Source organism: Clupea harengus, chromosome 5 (genome assembly GCF_900700415.2).
Source record: "Clupea harengus chromosome 5, Ch_v2.0.2, whole genome shotgun sequence".
Lineage (NCBI taxonomy): Eukaryota > Metazoa > Chordata > Actinopteri > Clupeiformes > Clupeidae > Clupea > Clupea harengus.
Window position 1 is genome coordinate 14,811,250 of NC_045156.1, and position 12,603 is coordinate 14,823,852.

Sequence of the window (12,603 nt, forward strand, 5' to 3'; positions counted from 1 at the left end):
ATCCGTGAGTAATACCCCTTATGAGGTACAGAGTAAGGGGAATATTGCTGACAGTAGATTTCAAATCAAGGGCAGATTATCAGCTTCACATTAACAGAGAGCACAGCAAAAATACCCTTGGACCGAGACGACTGCACTCTGTCCCTGACCGTGGCTGACGTGAGGAGGGAGCTTCAAAGAGTGAACCCTCGGAAGTCATCTGGCCCGATAGAGTTCCAGGCCGCGTCCTCAGGGAGTGCGCCGACCAGCTAGCGGAGGTATTCACCTCCATATTCAACCTCTCCCTATATCAGTCTGCAGTCCCCACCTGCTTCAAGCAGGCCACCATCATCCCCATATGAAAGAAACCCTCCATCACCTGTCTAAATGAATACCGCCCTGTAGCACTGACCTCCACCATTATGAGGTGCTTCGAGCGGCTGGTCAGAACCCACATCTGCTCTACCCTTCCGAACACCCTAGACCCCTTTCAATTTGCATACCGCCCAAACAGATCTACGGATGATGCCATCGGCCTGACAACACACCACCCTCTCCCACCTGGAAAAGGGAAACACATATGTGAGGATGCTGTTCGTGGACTACAGCTCAGCATTCAACACTGTGCCTGCCAAGCTCGTCCCTAAGCTCAGGAGCCTGAGTCTTAAAACCTCCCTGTTTAACTGGATCCTGGACTTCCTGACGGTAGATTTTACCGGAGCATCCGAGCACGGATTACTAGACTTACAAACAGCTTTTTCCCCCAGGCCATAAGGCTTCTGAACCAGCAACACTGACCGACTGAACAGTCGTCATCACCAGGTATATTCTGCTCCCCTCACTCATACAACTCACTCACCGTACTTACTACATATATATCTATATTATTTAATTTAATATTCCTCACTCCTACACCCTGTAAACTGCTGCTAGCCGTTCATTTAAATTTAAATTGTTGTTACTATGTTATTTGTTATATGTTATTTTTTATCTTGTATGCCCGTCTACTGCGTCGATGCTGCCTGCCAGGTCACAAGAATGTCTCTGCTCTGATGACGCTAAGCTATTTAGTGCATGTGACAAATAAAACACTTTGACTTTGACTGTGACTTTGGCGCCTGAGTAAATGGCAGGGGGAGAGATTGGGCGATAAGTTAGGGTGCTCTGAGAGTATATAAGGGCCTGAGAGCTCACTGGTAGTTGTACAGAGTCACCATGGGCAAGTTTCTCATTTGCGTTGGTAAGTAAGTCCTCGTGCTACTGAGACTTCTCGCTACACTGAGGAACATTTTTACACTTAGACTTTCCACATTTACATATGCATTCATTCTGGATTAGTAACATTCAAACTGTTCTGTATTGTATTTGAAACTGAGTAGACTTTTAAGATATGGGGCCAGGAACTCTTAAACTGACTTAATGACTTCTAATGATTTCTGTATGGTGAACTCTCACCAGAGCTCTTTCTGAGCAACATGACATTTACCCTCTAAGGCACCATTTGTAGCACTCATTTATACATTAACACTTATATAGGGACGGATTCTTTTTAACAGCCTGTCTACCTATCTTTTGCCTACGTGAAATATGTGTCTAGGCATAACTGCTTTCTTTAATGACAAAAGTAAATGTAATGCGAGACATAAACCAATAACCAGATGGCGTACTTTGGATTTAGTCCAAAGACAGCAAGTGAAAGTCATACGTGTATAATGCTGCTATAATACTATAATATAATAATAATACATATCTTCATTCCTCTCTGTCACAGGACTGGCACTCCTGCTGCACGCGCAGCTAGGTAAGCTATCTCCCGACACACGCCAAAGCCTCTATCTTAGCGTATCTTAGCCTGTCAGTGTATCGGGCCTGGGAGTGACGTTTCTCTTCTTCTCTCTCCGTACCCAGGATCCTCCTATATCCTGTCTTGTTACTTCACCAACTGGGGACAGTACAGACCTGGAGCAGGGAAGTTCTTTCCCGCCAACGTGGACCCATGCCTTTGTGACCACCTGATCTACGCCTTCGCCACCATGGACAACAACATGATCAAGAGCGTCGAGTGGGACGACGAGAAATTCTACGCCGAGTTCCAGGCCCTCAAGAACCAGTGAGTGTCTGTGGCAGAGAGCAACAACACACACGAACACAATGTGCTCAGCGAGGAGACACGGGTGGATTGTGTCGATTGAATGACACAACAGAAGTCACAAACAGAGGTCACAAACAGGTCATGTTACAAACAGAGGTCACAAACAGAGGTCACCACTGAGCTGAATGGTTCAGGTCCTTTCAGTCTCTGATGACGTTTATGGCTGTGATAAAACACTGCATTAAACCGGTCCATTAGGCTTTCCTTGACTCCAAGACTCCAAGATATCCTTAACCAAACCAGATCCGGGTGGAGCTGCCCTGCGAAGCTCTACATGGACATATGCATTTGAAGATTTTAAATCATAGTGCTCTGATTGCCCAGTCACAAACCCAGACCACTGCTTAGTGCTGATTTTAGACGATAACTGCCCCAAAGTAGGACCGTATTTGCCCCAAAGCATATCTGTATCTGCCCCAGGGTCAGGGGCCCTCTGGTCAGCTGTTCTGTCTTGATCCACTGCTATCAGCCCTTGGCTTCAACACAGTACTCTTGATGTCTCCCTCAGGAACAGCGAGCTGAAGACCCTCCTGGCCATCGGTGGATGGAGCATGGGGACCCCTAAGTAAGTGATGACCCCTCAGTGCATTTCTGTCACCTCTGTGGTGACAGGTACTGTTCACCAACCAAGAAAGTGAGAGGCGACCTCCTGCAACTTTAGTTCATCACAATCAGTTACTGTTTGCTAGCCAGCAGTTTCATCATCATCTCTCTCTCTCTCTCTCTCACTCTTTCTTCTGATTTGTCTTTTCCATCTCTCTCTCTCTCTCTCCCCCTCTCTGGCCAGGTTCTCTGCTATGGTGGCTTCTGCTGGTACCCGTCAGACCTTCATCACCTCCGTCATCAAGTTCCTGAGGCAGTATGAGTTTGATGGTCTGGACATCGACTGGGAGTACCCCGGCTCCAGAGGCAGCCCTGCCATCGACAAGACCCGTTACACCACCCTCGCCCAGGTAAGAACTACTAGACTACTAGTCAATCTGTGTGTGTGTGTGTGTGTGTGTGTTACACCACCCTCGCCCAGGTAAGAACTACTGCACTACTAGTCAATCTCTGTGTGTGTGTGTGTGTGTGTTACACCACCCTCGCCCAGATAAGAACTACTGGACTACTGATCAGTCTGTGTGTGTGTGTATGTGTGTGTGTGTGTGTGTGTGTTACACCACCCTCGCCCAGGTAAGAACTACTGGACTTCTGGTCAGTCTGTGTGTGTGGGTGGCCATTTTAGACGTTTTTTCTATGCCATACAGTACTGTAATACAACAATTCACCTTCATGGAATGCCTATGTGTGTGTGTGTCTTTTGTCATAATTTTAATGTTTGACATTACTGACTTTTGACTTGTTTTGTCTGATTTGCACAGGAGCTTGTGTCTGCTTTCGAGGCTGAGGCCACGAAGACCAACCGTCCTCGTCTGATGCTGACCGCTGCCGTGTCCGCCGGCAAGGGCACCATCGACACCGCATACCAGATTCCCCAGCTCGGCAAGTGAGTGTGGATCAGTTTTCAAATAGACAGAATGCTGGGAGAAGCCAAAAACCCAATGGGCCTGCTTGAGTTGAAACGCATGTATTTGTCCTCGGCTATGTATTCCTGTAAAGGCCTGTGTTTGAGCAGGCATAGCTGGGGGGGTGGGTGGGGGTTATATACATACACATACACCACACACACACACACACACACACACACGCATACACACACACACACACACCCACAAACACACACACACACACACACACACGCACACACAGACGTGTACGCACGCACGCACACACATGCAGATGCAAACACACACACACACACACACACACACACATTCTCAATGGTAGCTAGAGCCAGATGACCTGAGTTCCGTGTCCTTGTCAGAATCCTGGATTACTTCCATGTCATGACCTATGACTTCTACGGCTCATATGAGCACCATACCGGTGAGCACAGCCCCCTGTACAGGAGCCCCGCTGACAAGGGAGAGCAAATCTACTTCAACGTGGTGAGACTCACTCACACACACTCACACACACACACACACAGCGCCCTGTACAAGGGCCCCGCTGACAAGGGAGACTGCAATTAATACGTTCTAGTGAATTACCGGATTACTCACCTTTAGACAGAATCCACAGTGATATATCTGACTGTAACACTAACCCTAACACTAACCCATCTGTGATGTATCTGACTGTAACACTAAGCCTAACTGTAACACGGTGCACACAGCTCAATTAAAAGAGTGTGGGCGACAGAGCATCTATCTACTTGGACCAGTATCAGAAGACTTTAAGTATGACTATGAAGGTAGATGAATGCAACACAAGTTAAGATTTAAGTTTAAAATTAATTAGTAAATTTATTAATAAGGTGGAATGGATACAATGTATGATATAAATAACAAAAAATAAAATAAATGGATTGAAATAAATAAATTGTGCAAAGTGCAGTGCAATAAATAACAATATCAGATAATGTTTCCTAAGCCTTATTCGGGTGCACCCTTATCTAACTAAATCTATACAATTATATATATTACATACAGTTATACAATTACATAAATAATTAATAAAATATAAATTCGAATTTGATTAAAAAACATTCATAGTGTTAAAAGTACATTCGAAGTATTTGTTCAAGTTCAGTTCAGTGTATCAAAGTAAATGAAAAATATTCAGTGTTCAAAGTTCTGGGTTCAGTTCAAGTTCAATTCAATTATCATATCAAAGTAAATTAAAACATTCACAGGGTTCAAAGTTTTGGGTCGTCAGAAATGAAAGGGTTCACGCAAGTCATAGTCAGTCAAAGTCAAGTCAAATGTGTCCTACCACTGTGAAGTGAGGAGGGAAAAGGGAAAGTTGTAGGGTTCCGATCCTGGTATCTTTACGGGAAGCTCGCCATCAAAATTCATCCATTCATAAAACCTGACCTGTAAATTTACAGGCCAGAAACAATTATGCATTTCACATTTGACTGAAATCAACAAATGAATAAAACAAAACAAGTACGTTTGATCCCAGTTGGTCTACGTAACCATTAAGGGGAGGTATGCTAATATTACGTTTGGTTTTGTTAACCTAGCTTAGATTAGTAATGCTGTAAGTAGACGATGGGTTGACTCAAAAACGATCCGCATACGGATGTAATTCTAGAATGTTGATTGGTTAAGATTAGTTATCAGGCAGGAACTGGCTAATAGCAGGACCTCTATTTTTTCGCTGAGCTTCAACGTCGTTTGCCTGACTTTTAAACGATCGTTTTTTATTTTAATTCTGTGAAGTTATACGTTTTAATACACAGCTGTTTTGTTAACCGAATTTTTACGAAGTCATACGGCTAAACAAACAACCGACTTGTTAACCGAACTTTTCAACCGTGGAAAATACATAGCAGCAAGCTAACGTAGCTAAACGATGCGTTAGCTTAGCCTGGTAGTCAACCTGTTGACATCGTATCTTGGTCGCATCGGGTTTAATTAATTAATAAACACGTCTCTTACCTTGAACGTCTACTCCTCATGTCACGAAGTTGCTACACTAACTGTCTGTAACATTATGCGCAAATGCAAAATATATCCAAAACAATATAGCACATCAATGCAGCAACCTAGAAATGCTAAGCCCCCTGAACTCCTATGCATACTACAGGTTATTGAAATTAGTTTCCGAGAATGGCAAACAAAAAATATGTTTGCGAAGAAAAGAGCAACCTTCCTTGCAATTTGTTTGTAATGTTAGTTACAAACAGTCAACAGTTTTACAGAGGTATAGAAAACATTGGTGATAGAAACTAGGTTCTAAAAAAGGTTCCCAATTAACGTCTTTGAAACCAATCTATTTATTCAGTGACATAATCTTGACAGTGACACATAACTGCTCTGAACTTTGACTGACAGCTGAGTACTTTACAGCCATCAGTAGAGCTAGCAATACATACATTTTCCAAACCAAGTGCAGTAATTACACTAAGGTGCAGATGTATATGCACACACATGATAAACAACATCTGAACGAATTTAAATACAATTCAATAGCAAACATTGAAAAAACTATGACAGTGTATGTTTTTTTTTTAATTTGATGCAAAACATTCAGTGTCGGGTGATTGCAGGGAGATAGGTGCCTGTCTTCAGGTGCAGTGTCTTGTATGCTGTGGTCAGTCTAAATTCATTGAGTCTTGATGTGTTCCATTCAGTAGACCTGTGGAAATATACTGCAAAGCATATACTTGTTTTAAAAACATGATTACTAACACCATTCAAAGCAAGATCTGTTTAGGATAGCCTCCACACAAGGTTAATGAAAAAGAAAAGGATGCTTAGATACTTTTAAATAACAAATGTGTATAACTAGGGAACGCCAGCAGCAGGGCACAACTTCACCTTATCTAACCGAACCTGTAAAGCTACAGTACAACGCATTTAACCCCAGGTGTCCGCTGACCGAACCTGTAAAGCTACAGTACAACGCATTTAACCCCAGGTGTCCGCTGACCAAACCTGTAAAGCTTTATTTTAACGCAGACCAACGAGACGGGGCAGTAGCACCACGCCATCTGGCTTAATGCCATTGATACAGCTTAAAGTTCTTTCTGTAACACAACTATGTGCTGTCCAGTCACGACAACACAACGTGTATGCGTCTGTGGTAAGGGTGTGGAACACTGCTTTGTCCTGTGAAGACAAAAAAAACCAGAGTAAACTTCTACAAAACAATAACAGATACTGGTAGGTTGTCAGACTAGAGAGAAAATAGAAACTACTTACAGTGGAACATTGTTTGTGATCTGCAGCAATCACTGCAACGCGCGTATTCTACAAGAAAGAAAAAGAAATTTGATGACAACATGATAGGAAAAAAGTAAAATAAAAATGTATTTCTAAGTTTTACTTACATCATTGGTCAGCCAGTTGAACTCTGGGCCTGCCAGACTGTCTAAGTCGCGAAACGTGGCACGACAACTTCCAATGCTGATCAAGACCGCGTCTTTGTCCACATCATTGCGGATCTGTTGCGTCAGTACCTGATGGATTGGAAGCATGTGTACAGAAGTTACACATAATGTCCACCCCAAACTACTACTAAATGGAAAAGATGGTTCACCATGGTAGACTATAGACCATTTTACCTTTGCAGAAAAACAGTGAATGAGTTAAATAACCAACAGATCAAAAGAAGAAAGCAGAAGAAACTAATACATTGAAACGAACACTAATACATTTTAGAAAATGTACCTCGTCCTCTGTACTTATGGAGACAGTAGGAATATCTGAAATTGGGAAAAACACACACACAAACACAAACCATTCAGCATCTACTATACATATACATCTATGTATGTACAAATATGTTTGTTCTCTGTACAAGGTTGTGCCTTCACCTGTTTCTGCTGTCTTGCTGTGTGTGTGATCAACATCTGCAACTTTTAGGAAAAAGGAACATAAAACACATTCAACACTCTACATTGAACTTGACATGACAGTACATATGTGGAGATGTATAAATGAAGAAATACCTACATTCAGCACCTACAGCTTCCATCGAGATGTTGCACAATACACTCAATTCCTGGACATCAGAAGCGATGCCGACATCTTTGGGCGTGTCTGTTCGACGAACATATGGCTTCAAATGGCGAACATTCACCATCTGACTTCGCTTTGAAAGACCCTCACTGTCAACCAATCTGGACACTCCTTTGGCTGTCATGGACTCCACTTTAAACGGTCCAGCCCAGCGTTCATTCATCGCATTTCCTAACTTCACCGCTTTCTTGTTCTGCCACGAGGACCTCATCGCCCTCCTTGACATCAAAGCATTTAACATTACGCCTCTGCTGGGTTTCAAACTGCAATTTCTGTCTACCCTGGGCAATTGCAATGTTCTCCTGAACCTTGGCATGAACTTTGGCAAGTGAGTCTGCCCTCCTCTGCAGCGTCTCTTCACTGTTTGCGATCTCAAAGTCATCTACCTTTGGATCGGCGCTGCTGAAGTTACAGCATGCTCTATCCCAAAGGTTTCAAAAAGAGCTTTGTTACAGTCATTAACAAACTCTCTTCCCATATCAGTGATAATCTTTTTGACACCACCCTGTGCCAAAACAGTTTGTGTCACCATAAGTCCTACCCCTGGACCGTTCTTGCCTCTCAGAGGCCTAGCCATGACCCACTTGGAGAACAAATCAACTAAATCAACTCCCATGACCTGCCAGGGACCCTGGACCTTAATAGGGTGTAGCGTAGGTGCTACAGTCTTAATTCTGTCATGCCTCTGACATGGCTCACAGGAACCAACCCAATCCTCTACATCCTTTTTCAAAGTCAGCCAATAAAAATTCTGCACTGCCTTCTGTGCAGTCTTCTGTACACCAGCGTGCTCTCCAGTGGCTGCACTGTCATTGCACTCATACAGTACCCTGTCCCTCTCCTCAGGGGGACGTCTCTTACCTGAATTAACATAGTACAACTTACCCATATCTAACACATACTGCTTTGCTGCTCTACCGACAGAAGACATCTGTATCCTACTACTCCCTAGTTGGTGGGAACCATTTGCAAGGTAATAAAATATAGCGTCCAGACGTGCAAAACTCTCCATCTCTCAAGGATGTCTAAATATAACACAATATGTCACTTACACTTCACAAACACGCAAAACACAACGTAGCACAATGTCACAAACGAGAAGAGGGAGAGATAACATGACAGCATTAGTTTTGTGAACACATAGAAAGTCTGTCAATGTTCATGTATATGTCTGTAAATGTACATGTACATGTATATAAAAACATGAGATTTAAATCCCTGATCGCTGCATTTAACGTGCTAAATGTCATCCATAAAGTTATGGCGCGCAGCGCAACCTAGAGCTTTATTTTCCCTCAGGTAAGGTAAGGCACTGCCCACAACCGTTTGACAGCAGGCTATTCTACAATGTACAATGTCATTAACACATCGTGAAAAAAGAGCAAAAACATCGAAACTATTGCAATAGCACCGGGAGATTTAAATCCCTGATCGCTGCATTTAACGTGACTGATTCGTGCCAAATGTCATCCATGCGCACTGACCAGAAGCGTTTGACAGCAGGCTATGCTACTGTGGGCTAACATTACTTGTAGGAAAAAATTCACGAAATTAAAAGTGAAGGTCCTCTATTTAATAGCATGGTCACTAAGCATATAGCACTACTAAAGGGAAGGCTCGCTGTTGGCGACTTGTAACATTACCTGAGGTTATTTGTAATGCAAGTAAATCAACTTACCTTAGCTGGATGGGGGATGTGTAATCTGCTGATGAAGTTTAGGTAACTTCAACAGAGGCTTTTGTCTTCAAAAAGGATCTTTTGTCTTCAGGTCTTGAAGTTTTCAAGTCTTCCAAACTTACTCAGCTTGCATAAATGACTGTCATTTAAGCTAACCAATGAACTATTTTTTACAAAAGCGTATCGATTGTGTATGTATGTGTGTTTGTAAGAGTGCTAGCTTGAGCTGACCAAACACAGTACGGTAGCTAGCGTAGCCATGTCAGTTATCAGACCGTGTCAAACATCGGCCATTCAGATAAACAATAAAAATGCTGAATTAAATAATGGATTAACAATCGATATGCTCAGTTTACTAATGGATTAACATGACAACGTGAACGTTTGCCGATAACACACGCTGTCCGATAATTAACACTGTTACGATAGGTAGTTAGCCTATGTAAGATACTGTAATGTAAGCTAACCAATTAAATAACTTTACACAAAAAACCCATCGATTATGTGTGTTTGTGATGTGTAACATATATCCTTTATCAATCACTCTCAGTTTATGTTATTTAACGCTACAGATTACACCTACCACACGTGTAATTCAGTTGCTATTAATGTTGAACAGCAACGTTAAACGTGACACCACATTAAATGTCAGGCAAACAACGTTGCAGCTCAGCGGGAAAAGTAGAGGTCCTGGTATTAGCCAATCAAATAAATGGTGTTTTCCGTTCCTGCCTGGTAACTAATCTTAACCAATCAACATTCTAGAATTACATCCGTATGCGGATCGTTTTTGAGTCAACCCATCGTCTACTTACAAATGCTCTAACGGTCAAAAGAACTCACCGAAGCCAGCATTCCATTACCGTTAGCGTTCAGTTATTTGTATTTCCTTACTTCTGGGTATCTTCCATTCATTTAATCAATATTCTGGCTCTCCGGTTTGGTATTCTCCGGTCAGGGTTTGTGTGTAGTCTTCTCTGGGGTTCTATATCAAATCGATAATGTTTAAATTATTCTAATTTTTAATTTATTCAATTATTTAAATTAAAAGTGTTCATAATAATTATTTACCTGTTATTCATGCGTTCAACTGCCAGTGTTGGGTGTCAACTGCCAGTGTGTTGGGTCAGACTTGGTTGCCACGGTAACGACTGAGCACAGCTCTGATTGGTGGATGAGGTTCTGAATGTTCTATGGTATTAACCCTTTGTTGTCTGGGCTACATAACCCTAACCCCACTCTTCTGTGCCATGATCAGGACTACGCCATGAACTACTGGAAGAGCCAGGGTGCCCCCGCTGAGAAGCTGCTGGTTGGTTTCGCCACCTACGGCCACACCTTCAGACTGGCCAGTGCCTCCAACAACGGTGTTGGCGCAACCGCCAGCGGACCCGGACCCGCTGGACCCTTCACCAAGGAGGCTGGATCCTTGGCCTACTATGAGGTGTGTGCTTTGAGCTGAGCTGACTTGACTCTAAACAGCACCTTGACATTAATTTGCACAACAGAGCCGTGAGTGTAGTTCCCTAATGGTGCCATGTTGCTGTGCTGATTTGATTCTGGACATTGTATTCATTAATTTGCGCATGCTTTGCCTCAGCTCTGTGAGATCACAGTAATGCTAGTGTCCTGTGTTGTTCCCCTACATCGGTGCTAAAAGTTTCTATGTGCATACAGGTGCATATGTAGTCCTCCTTATTGGAGCTTGTGATTGGTTCCTGCCATTCTAACAGCTGCATATGTAGTCCTTATTGGAGCTTGTGATTGGTTCCTGCCATTCTAACAGCTGCATACAGCTGCATATATAGTTCTTATTGGGGGCTTGTGATTGGTTCCTGCCATTCTAACAGCTGCATACAGCTGCATATGTAGTCCTTATTGGAGCTTGTGATTGATTCCTGCCGTTCTAACAGCTGCATATTTAGTCCTTATTGGAGCTTGTGATTGGTTCCTGCCATTCCTACCGCTGCATATGTAGTTCTTATTGGAGCTTGTGATTGGTTCCTCCCATTCTAACAGCTGCATACAGCTGCATACAGTATGTAGTCCTTATTGGAGCTTGTGATTGGTTCCTGCCATTCTAACCGCTGCATACAGCTGCATATGTAGTCCTTATTGGAGCTTGTGATTGGTTCCTGCCATTCTAACAGCTGCATATGCAGTCCTTATTGGAGCTTGTGATTGGTTCCTGCCATTCTAACCGCTGCTGGTGTTTCCCCCTTCCAGATCTGCACCTTCCTGAAGACTCCAGGAGCCACTCAGGCCTGGGACTCCACCCAGATGGTGCCCTACGCCTACAGCCCCACCCAGCTCACCTGGGTCGGCTACGACAACGTCAAGAGCTTCCAGGCCAAGGTGAGGGCTAGCGGGAAGTAAGATAAAAATGTGGGTTTCTCCATATTTATGGAGGTGGTTGTAGTTTAGGGCTAGCCAGTAGCATGTTTCAACACTTGTGGTGTTACAGAGGAACACCGCGGTTAAATATGTCATGATGTACAGTGTTCATGAGAGACTGTCAACGTATGACTGAAACTACCTGTCCGTTTCAGATTGAGTCTCTTAAGAAGAGTATGGGAGGTTTTTAGTGTTCTTTAGAGAAACTGCACCTGTCACGTTTCAGATTTAGTGGCTAAGGAAGAGCAAGATAAAAAAAAACATGAGTTTCAACATTTCAACAGTTTGCAGTGTTTGTGAGAGAGTGTGTAGTGAGACTGAAACTGCCTCTGGTGGAGAGAGAGTGTACAGTGACACTGAAACTGCACCTGGGCTGTTGTAGATTGATTGGCTGAAGAAGAGCCAGTTTGGCGGAGCCATGGTGTGGACCTTGGACATGGATGACTTCAGCGGCACCTTCTGCGGCCAGGGCAGATACCCTCTGATCAACACCATCAAGAGCGGCCTGGGCACCAGTGCAAGTAAGAGTCACTAGCCTGATTACACTACTTTACTCAGAGATAGCTCACCAACCTAATTAAACTACTTTACTCAGCGATAGCTCACCAACCTAATTAAACAGCGTGTGACCGGTGTAGCATTAGAGGCTTCACTCGTAATGGGGTTTTACCCTCAATCATTGACCAAGAGTCAGCCATTATACAAACAAAGCTCAACTGATAGGACTTCACACATACAGAGCCACATCTATGATCTCCATGGCAGCAACATCCACCAAAGATGCTCATTCTAAGAAGTGCTGATCTTAATCCTATCCTATCTTAGTC

General features: G+C 43.3%; 1 pseudogene; it reads left to right on the forward strand.

Moving 5' to 3' along the window:
- Positions 1–1,194: 1,194 nt before the first annotated feature.
- The window catches only part of LOC105898118, an 11,769-nt pseudogene continuing 360 nt past the window's right edge, over positions 1,195–12,603 (forward strand).